Source organism: Mercenaria mercenaria, chromosome 17 (assembly GCF_021730395.1).
Source record: "Mercenaria mercenaria strain notata chromosome 17, MADL_Memer_1, whole genome shotgun sequence".
NCBI classification, from domain to species: Eukaryota; Metazoa; Mollusca; class Bivalvia; order Venerida; family Veneridae; genus Mercenaria; species Mercenaria mercenaria.
In genome coordinates, this window is record NC_069377.1 from 56,984,834 (window position 1) to 56,996,046 (window position 11,213).

Consider the following 11,213-nt stretch of genomic DNA (forward strand, 5'->3'; position numbering starts at 1 on the left):
TGTCCTGCAAGTCACAAAGCTTGCGAATCTGAAATGGATGTAAAAGTTAAAAACTTACAAACTACTGGAATAGGGCTTTTAATGCATATTTCGCTTTAACTGCATGATTTCTGTCAGGACACACGTATTTATATTATTGATTAAGCAATTGCACGTCTATGATTGCGGGCCTCCTTGGCGCAGTGGTTAAAGTCGCTGACCTCAAATCATTTGCCCCTTTTCGGTATTCTTTCCAGGTGCCCGTCTGTGATGAAATAATGCACGGAGAGGCACCTGTGTTCTTCCTCAACAATCAGAGCTGGAAAGTCGCCATCTGACCTATAATTGTGTTGGTGCAACGTTGAATTGAAATGACAACAAAAAGCAAAGAAACCCTCTATGATGGCTGATATAAGCAAATTATTCTTTCCTTCCCCAGTCAAGATATAAGATGTTTAAATAGTTGGAAAGCAGTGCTAAATCTCGCTGATTAGAAATATCACAGACCGACCGAAAGCCTGCGAATCAGCGGAACGCGGGGTGATACGTCGAAATTTAAAAAACTCAAAATGCGATGTCATGTGTCGAAATCTTGATATGTAAACAATTGATCTCCACCGATATCTTTCTTAAATCTCACTATTTGAACATCTTAAACTTTGTGTGTTCGCCCTGCGACCACACCGAGCAAATCCACGGCAATTAAATAGTTTCAAAGTTGGGGACGCTAACATGTAGCGAAAGCGCGACAAAAAGCGGGCGCTAACTAGTATGTTTCCACTCTGCGACCTTGCCAATTTGTATCTTAAATAATCAACATGATTTTATCCCGCGCATGAGCTGATTTTTCACCCCGTGACTGTGTAACGTCTCAAATCGCAAATTGTAGTGTTCTTAGAATTCTTAACATATCCTGAACATTCTTTCTGTTCAGATTTGTTCACATCCTTTGCAGAAGTAGTTGATTTCTTAATGCTGCCTTTTTGGTTGTTCTTATTTCCAATAATACTTATTCCATAGTAAGCAACATGTCTGATTATAGTCTCAAGAACCAGGTGCGGTACAAGTAAAAAGCATTTTGATGTTTTTCTTTAGTCATGTTATCTAGAACTTTCTGTTATTATATCTGAAACAAAAAATGTGATTCTTCACGTTCGTTTTTGTGGTAGATGCACTGAAGTGGCACTTCTCGCGCCAATATCTCAAACTGTTTTTGGTGTCACCAAGTGTAACAAGTTTCAGAAAATCTATTTAGGAAGTTTTGAATATTTACTCTCTTCTTGAGATACGTGTATATAAACTCACAGCGGTATCACCAAAAGAGACCGTAAGTTTATTTTTTCAGCCAAAGAAAAACGACGATGAAATATGAATTAATGAGAAATGACAAAACATGAAAACACACAATAAAGGAATGCCATGTTATTGTTTACGACAATCCCGTGCTGAGTTTATGGAGATCACTACATTTTTCGATACAGCGTACTTAATAATAATATTTGATGACAATCAAATCTATTTTAAGAATCGTTTTGAAGTATTGTACTCAAACAAGTTAAATACTAGCAGGCTAAGATTGAAAAAAGCAATGAGATGTGCTACAACCCACACACCACTGGTATCTGCTTAACACGTATATTACATGTAAGAGTACTATTTTTACGTCAAGTGTCAGTTTTTTTCGTTATTTAAGGATAATGACTAAAAATACATGGAAAATTACAGCTATATGAAAACAATTATTTTCTTCTTGATAGTCACAGCAAAATTATACGTAATGTTTTCTTTTTCAGAACGAAGTTATTCAATTTTTAAGTTAGTTCAGGAAAAAAAATTGAATAACTTCGTTCTGAAAAAAAAAAAACAACAACAACAACAAAAAAAGCAATATGGTTAATTATTAAGTTAGTTTCAGTGCCCGCCCGCTTAGCTCAGTAGAGAGAGCGTTGGTCTACAGATCGCTGGGTCACCAGTTCGATCCCCGGGCGAGGCGTATGTTCACCGTGGCTATTTGATAAAAGACATTATGTCTGAAATCATTCGTCCTCCACCTCTGATAATTCATGTGGGGAAGTTGGCAGTTACTTGCGGAAAACAGGTTTGTACTGGTACAGAATCCAGGAACACTGGTTAGGTTAACTGCCCGCCGTTACATGACTGAAGTACTGTGAAAAAAACGGCGTTTAACCCAAAACAAACAAACAAACATAAATTGTCGGTTAAATTCAATATTTTTCATATTTCAACTTTAAGCGTTTACCCAGATAATATTAACTTTACAAAATCTTCTAAAATTTAACTTTATACATCAAGTTTTACCACAAGCAGTGTGAATTCCCGTGACAGTTCGTTTTTGGTTTAACGCCGTTTTTCAACAGTATTTCAGTCATTTATAATGCCATTACTATAACAACTGCCTGATAAAGCCTGTCTGAGAAAAGCAGGCTTTCTCAGGTCAGTGACTTGAGAACACTTTGCACTGTTTAAACTTATGATTAAATCCAAAGACATCAGATTGTGTCCATTTTGCATTTAAAAATTATTACGCCCTCATACGACACTGAAGTAGGTCTTTAAAATCCCACAATACAAAAAAGCGAACAAAAACAAATGCTAACATTGTGTTTTGTAACCGACATCTCTGTTCTGCTGAACACTAAAGAATAATTTCAATTTGTTGCCAAGTGAAATTTTATCCGAAAGTCAGTTGCTAGACGGATACCCATTCTCACCAAGCAAACGTTTGGAGTGAATTAAATACACACGCCATAACGCCGCTTGGCAGAAAAAATAGGCAGTACCGTTTCATCTACCGTTGATTTTATTCCATAACAGTCCATTCCAGATGTAATATTCCATGATGTAAGTGCAGAGAGCTAAAATCCTGAACAAACGCTTTGCATGAGTCATTTTCCGTTTTCTATGAGCGTATCCGTTATAAAAACTTTTTTGTGGTAATTGCAAATATGATAGGCATACACTATACATTGAAGTTAGTGACATGGTCTCACGAACCTATTAAGAGCGCGTTTATAAAAATAATCGCGTAAATATGTCTTTTAGAAGTTATTCTAAAAACAAGATGGCGTCATTTTGAAGAAAAACAAATAAAAAAAAAGTCCGACAAAACAGCAAAATTTGGTCCACCCCTACTTTTTGCACTTTATTTCTCATGATGGTACGATAGAGTTGTTAATAAATTATGGCATGATTAATAGAATAACAGGTTACTGTCTTTTGAGAAAGGGATTTCTCAGACTCGGCTAGATATTGTCCGGAAGGAGCTCGGCAAACCTCGCTCCTTCCAGGACGATATCTAGCCTCGTCTGAGAAACCCTTTCTCAAAAGACAGTAACCTGTTATTCTCTATGTAACGGCGGGCAGTTAACCTAACCGGTGTTCCTGGATTCTGTACCAGTACAAACCTGTTCTCCGCAAGTAACTGCCAACTTCCCCACATGAATCGGAGGTGAAGGACTAATGATTTCAGACACAATGTCGTTTATCAAATAGTCACGGAGAACATACGCCCCACCCGAGGATCGAACTCACGACCTCGCGATCCGTAGGCCAACGCTCTACCCGCGACAAATTTAAGTAATTCATCATAATTCTTATATCATCTACAAATAAACTAAAAACGCCAAGAACGAACGGTTGCCAGCAAACGAACACATAACATGATTAATAACATAAGATCAATTCGTTTCGCATTTGCTGTGTACGCCGTTTCGCTGCTAGCAACCGGCTAGGCATTCGTTTCATTTCCTGGCAGTGCCCGGGTCAATCCGGCGAACTCCGATGTACGCCGGTCTTGAGAAAACATTTGCAAGAGAAAACGTTAATTATCTGGCATACAATGAAACTAGAGCATTCTTTTCTAACAGTAAATTTAAGAGATACAACCTATGGAGTTGTGATCAGGTTTGTGAAGCTCTAAGGTTTCTATTAGATAACATGTTTATCAAATTTTGCAATAAAACTTACAGACAAGTAATTAGTATCCCGATGGGAATTAACTAGTATCCCGATGGGAACAAACTGCTCCCCACTCATTGCTGATTTATTCTTATACTGTTATGAACGAGATTTCATGCTTAGTTTATCCTCTGAAACACAATTTGAAATTATTGTGCTTTTAATGGAACCTCGAGGTATCTTGATGATATTTTTGATATGGACAACCTATATTTTTCAGAAATGGTGAAACACATTTACCCAAAATAGTTTCAGCTTAAGAACGCTAATACTTCAGATTTAGAATCGTCATGTTTGGACTCAAATTTAATAATATAATACTTACCTAAAGCACTTTTAAAACTTGGACTTACACACCCGGAATACCATGGATATGTAGTTTATAAAATTCGGAAAACTAAACATAGTCCTTATTTTAATCAGATATTTGTAAAATGTGTTAAAACGTTTATCAAAAGAGGATACGATGCGAAAATCGTGAAGCACAGCGCATCTTTGGTGATTGACCCCTCTACATTTAATAGCAACGCTTTCCTATTTGATGGTGCGATGACTAATATAGTTTAAATTAGAGACTCTATGATGCTTTTCTCCTAATCCTACATAAAACGGACGAAGGGAGTGGAATTTTGTCTTGCAGCTTTTTTAATCGTGTGCTTATAAGTAAGGCTCTTGGTGCTTTGACTTCAGACAAGTTGTTGAGTACATTGGATTAATTATAACTTAGATTTACCTTAATGTTATGTTTTACTTAATATGATCTGGTATTTTTTCGCTAATGTTAGAAACTTTCTCAGCAGGGATTTTATTTACACTGTGTTGTCTAACATTTTGTCTGTCTTGTATTGTGTGTTGCGTATGTTGTCTTGTTTATTGTAAGCGTTTCTTTCCTCTTTCTCCTCACTCCCCCTATCGCCCTCATCCTTTCCCTTTGCAATTGCGCTCCCTTGTTTTAACAGCCCCTCCCCCTTTACTATGAGTATGTAATCGTGTCCACCTTTATTTTGGCTGCGGTACCCGATTGTTGTTTTTTTCTGGCTATATGTGTGCGTTTGTGGTCTTGTGCGTCTTTGTGTCTTGGGCAGTGCCATACAGTGTTGTTATATCTTACTTGTCTGTTTATCTATGTTAGTTAGTTGTATGTGGGTGTATGTGTTTGTCTTTGGTACATGAATGTCTGCGCTACTGTGGTTTACGTTGTACTGTAACTGTGATTAAGGAACGTAGCATTCCCTTTGTATATTCTTCATTGTTCTACTTTACCCCTTCAACCCCCTCCCGCTTTCTACCCCTTCCTCCCCTCTATATTTTGCATAAAATTAAAATGTATTTGTTTGATTTTTGAAGCAACCCGTCTGTAATATTTTCCGTTACAGCTTCTTTTTGTTGTGGGCCTACTTTGCAAATGCGTGGCTCTGAGGCTGAGGGTACTTCTCTCTTTAGGTTTTCTAAGGAAACAAGTTTGGTAGCTCCGGAGACTATTCGAGCACATTCATTTTGAATTTTGTCGAGCTGATCCATTTCATACTTTGTACAGTTACCCCACACCACGTCTGCATATTCGAGTATTGGCCTTATAAAAGAAATATAAATAGTTTCAAGGGAGCGACGGTCAAGTGAGAATTTTAATTTACGCATTATATTAACCCTCTTCCAAGCCTTTGCTACAATGTAGTTGATATGAGAATGCCAGCAACAATCATTTGCCAGGAATACACCAAGATGTTTATGTTCGAGTACCTCTGGAATAATCTGGTTAAACATTCAAAGGGGAGGGTGTGGTTGAAAATTTCGTTTTCTTGAAATTAAAAGCGCTTCTGATTTGGAGGGATTAAATTTAACAAGCCATTTTTCTGCCCATGATGAAATTGTTTGGATATAAGACTGGAGAAGATTTGCCGCAATGTCCGGTTGCTGAACTATACTGTAAAGACTTGTATCATCAGCAAACAGGTTAATACATGATCTGATTTCATCAACGATGTCATTGATAAAGATAAGGAAAAGAAGAGGCCCGAGAATTGAACCCTGTGGAACTCCAGCTTTGAGAAAAGCCCAGTTCGATTTGGCACCTGGCAGTACAACACGTTGACGTCTATGTAAGAGATAATCCTGAAACCACATATGAAGAGAATCTGAGATTCCTGCGTATTTTAATTTACATAGTAATCCTTTAGGCCAGACTTTGTCAAAGGCCTAACTTATATCGAAAAATACCGCGCGAACCTCTAGACCGTTATCCAGAGCTTTACAGAGAGTATCGTATATGAAAACAAGTTCATTAACTGTGGAGTCACCCGGAATGAAACCAGACTGTACAGGAGTTAGAAAGCGAGAATCATGAAGATGGTTATAAACATGCTTGAAAATAAGGCGTTCAAGAACTTTCTCAATAGTGTTTAAGAGTGATATTGGACGATAGTTATTTGGAAGAGTGGCATCATCTTTCTTGAAGATTGCGCTAACATGGGCTTCTTTCCATGTGACTGGAACAGTAGAAGATTGGAGTGAAGCATTGAAAAGGTCACAAAGAGGAAAAGATAGTTCATGAGAAGCCTCAAGTAGAATTCTGTTACTTATACCATCAGGACTTGCGGCCTTGTGAACTGGTAGAGACTTCAAGACATCTTCAGTTTCTGCCGGAGAAAGATGAATTTCATTTAAAATAATAATAGAATTCGTTGGACCAAGATTAGGTATCTCTATATTTTCGTCATCAATGTATGTCTGTTCTTGGAAGTAATCATTTAAAAGGTTAGCTTTTTCAAAATCAGAAGACGTAGTTTGTCAAGTGTTGGAGTTATTTAGCGGGGGAATAACATTGATGTTCGTTCTAGAGATGAAGGGTTTTAAGGTAGTCCACCAATCTTTTGAAGAGAGTGATCCGTTTTAAAGTTTGTCTGAAAGTTTGATAAAGTATTGTGATTTGGCTTCACGAATGAGCAAAACAGTTTCATTTCGGACTTGTCGAAATTTTTGCCAGTGGTGGTGTGAGTTTGTTCTCTTAGCTTTTCTGTAGATACGCTTACGCTTTCGTATGTTCTTCCTTATATTATTGTTCATCCAAGGGACGTCTGAGGGTCTAATTGTGACATTTTTATTAGGAATGTGATGTTTTGAAATGACTGTGATTTGATTGGTTATATTGGAGGCGTATATATTGATGTCTGCATCGATACAGCTATTCCAATTGAAATTGTCGATTTCTGCTCTTAGGCTGTCATAGTCACCCCGATCATATTCCCATATCAGTCTGTCAAAGCATTTTTGTTTCAGTTTATTAAATTTGAGAAGCCCGAAGATTGGAACGCGGTACCGTTGGTCTTGTTCAAGACAGTGTTCCCCAACACCTGAAAGAAGAATGTTATTTCTGTTTGTCACGAAAATAAGGTCTAAAATGAATGTCGAGTGTTCAGTGAAATGGGTTGGTTCTTCAATAAGCTGTTCTAGATTAAATTGTTGCGTGATGGAAAGAATGTTTCTGTGTGGAGTTGGACATAGAGCATTGTAATTGAAATCTCCAGTGATTATTATATCCGAGATGTTTGTATCAATTGCAAGACCAATAGAATCCTCAATCAGGTTATTGTATATGGTGTCAGAACTAGGAGGTCGGTAGAAGACTCCATATAGTATATGTTTATTATTACAAAGAACTATTTCTACCCATAGACATTCGAGACGATTGATCTCAAGGTCTGATCTACGCAAGTAATGTATATTCTCTCTAACATACAAAATAACTCCTCCATGAGAATCACAATCACGATCTTTTCGTTCAGGTTTATGATATGAGTGCAGCACTAGGTCTTCAGAAGTAATTGAGCGATTTAACCATGTCTCAGAAAAGGCTAAGATATCAAATTCAGAAAGTTCTGCGTATAAGATATCGAGTTTGTGTTGTATACTCTGAACGTTTAAATGTATGAGAGAAAGATGGTTTGATATCGCTTGTGCATACGGTGATGTATTTGACTGAGATGATACAGAAGAAGAAGTTGATTCTGGACCTGAATTCCTGTGAACATCTCCAGCGGTAAGTAGGAGGCATGCAAACTATAATGAGAATGTGACAACAAATAAGGAACTCAAAATACGCATAATAAACAAGCGATTATCATGTAGTCGGTTCATGTTCGGCTGCATGGTTCTTCAAGGATATTTTATATCGTTGCAGATATGGGCATTCGCTAGCAAAGAGTTGTGCAGTGACAGGACGTACTCCGGACAACTATAAATACTTACGAATAGAAGGAAGTGGGATAAAACTGGTAGGAAACCGTGATATCGATACGTGTACGTGACGGCATATTTTGGCAATGATTTCGTGGTTATGTGATTGAAAGGGTGGATAGTATGAATTCAAGAAAAGCCGTCATAGGAATGTGGATGTAATCAGGAATACTTTTATAGCTTACAACCCCGAATGAGACATAAAGGATAAGGAAGCATGGGACAGGAGTTATGTACCTGAGGCAAGTAAGAAAAAGTGTACAGAAAAATAGAATCATATTTAGGAAAAAGTAGTAGATGAGATGTAATCAGTGAGGGAAAACTCTAATATTGAAAGCAGGCCTCTTTGAAAACGTCATTGGTCGTTTTAGTAAAATGGTAAGGACAATTTTGTTCAGACTTATTATCTGGTCGCAATTTTATTGTTAAAGTGAATGCTGTTTCGGCACTACGTTTAGATTGAGAAGAATTCTATGGACAAATTATGAAATAACATATATAATTAACGTACAAATAAAGTTTTACACAAATAAAAAGTGAACATATGTACATCCACGTACAGTCTCGAAAACATTCTTATTCATGTGAAGAAAGACTGTAACTAACAATCAACATTTACATTAATTTTTGCTATCATATAAGCTAGTTAAAGGAAACATATATTTTAAAATTTGTCAATATTCCTAATGGTAACAAATTAGTGTGTAGCATAGTTAAAAAACTTGTACGCAATATTAGCTATTAGGTTTTTCGTTTATAATTTTATATAGATTGTTTTGGGGTGTTTAAAAATTCAATTATAATTTTAATATAATGACTTCATTTAAAAGCACAACTTATGAAAACAAGAATGTTAAAACTACATACATTACTTGTCAAGACTGAATATGGAAGACAAGGAAAAACAAAGTCATTACGTGCAATTATATCTAACTAGGTAGTTTAACAAAAGGAGGTCTAAATTAAACCAGGCAGTCTTTAAATGTAGATTACATAAATAATTTGAATTGTAAAGCGACACTAGAATTTTGCTGGAATTTCGTCACTATTGATCGTAGAAATAGTCGCATTGACTGCAATGTATAAGAAAAATAACTGGGTATCACTAAATCGTGCCTATGCAATTTAGTAAATCAAAATCTATTACACGCAAAAGTGAAGTACTACTTAAGAGAAAATGAAACCAAACAACTGAATCCTTATGAAAATATGAAACAATTGTTCAGTTTAGTGTAAATACGGTACGCCTACTAATCTGACCTCTGGATATTTCAAGTTTGGTTTTTACATTCTAAAAATAGCACCGAATATCAAGAGTTTTACGCATAGTACATATTTCAAACCGTATAGTTCTATTTAGTAAAGAAATCACAATTAGATAAGATATAAAGATGGGTAAAATACTACTAAGAGTAAAAAGAGAAAAAGTCACACAGCACAAGTACCAAATAGATCAGATAAGAGGATTTTGATAATTGTTTACTTGTTTACCTGGCAAGTGTAAACTTTGACCGCTTGGTATTTCAGTTAGGCTTTGATGCGCTAAAAATAGTACATTAATCCATAGCCAATCAATAAGCATGATTCAGCAAGCGCTTGAACAACGTTTTAGACAAAATTACAGAACAATATTCGACGTGTTTAACAATGAACAAATACGAAATTACATTCTAGAAAAGTTTAACAATGAACAAATATGAAATTACATTCTATATCTTACAGGTAAGATTAATCAGTTTTAGTAAGATAAATGCTAGAATAAACATTTATTTGAGAAAAGGAAAACCCGTGAGTTGCATAGTAAAAAATCTAACAAACATATCTATATATGTGTTTAGCCTTTGTAATATCATGCATACGTAAGATTTATTAGTTTATTTAAGTAACAAGAGAACATGTGTAGTTTTAAAACCGAAATCATATAGGTGTATGCTACTTGAGTAATGAGGATTTTTACAAAAGCCGACACGCAGAAAAAAAAAACCCAACAAAACAACAACAGAGAATCAAAACATACAAACATTTAGTATGGTATGGTACTTGGTAATACGCAATATCAGTAAGTAAATTTTACTAGAATAGGCTAATTACGATTTTACAAACTGATTCGACAATAACATTGTTTCGAACGTGCCACATCGTATAAGCTTACACAAGTACATATACATATATACATTTATTAATTAACAATAAATAATAAGTACGGTGCATATACAGATTAAAAATCGTTTCAAGTGTTGGTAAAAAATTTGCATTTTACTGTCGATGTTGAAACTATACATTATCAGTAAAAAGTGAGATGGTTACTGGATAAAGTTATTTTGTGTTTGTATTTATTACATTAAGAAAATGAAATATAGGCTTTTATATAATTTCGTATTTAAATGAGGAAGCTCCGTGTTAAAAAAAGAAAGAAATCTAACACTCCGGGGAAATATAGCAATTTAATACAATGTAATGATTGCACGGATGAACCAAGCTCCAGGTCGCCAATGGAAAGCGTGAACCTGTTTGACAGGTTATACGTGAAAAACAAAATAACAGTAAATCGTTAATCTGTGTGTCTCCGGTCACAATACAGGTCTATACTGCGTGAGCAAACATGTCAATATAATATGTGGGTCACTATGTCAGATTCTTTTAACGAAGTTTGTTTATATTTCAGACGGTGTAACAAGACGCACATGGAACACAGAAGGCATGAACAATTCGAAGTAAGTCAACACCAGAGGTGGTATTAGACTCATCAGCACTATACGAAATAAAGGGTCCAAGGTCACGTTTACAAAAAAAGTCTATGAACGCTGGTTTTCCCGTTTTTACAGGCTTTTATAAGCACAACTCCATCTGACGACCAGGCACCGATAATTTTCTTGGATTTCACCATTTGTCTGGCTTCGAATAGAAGTTGTGACCTGTATTTAGTCAGATCTTCATTGATGAAGGTACCTTTGTAGCCGTTAGATTTTAGCGATACCCTCTTTTGATAGAATGCATTTCATGATCGACGGGACACAAATTTC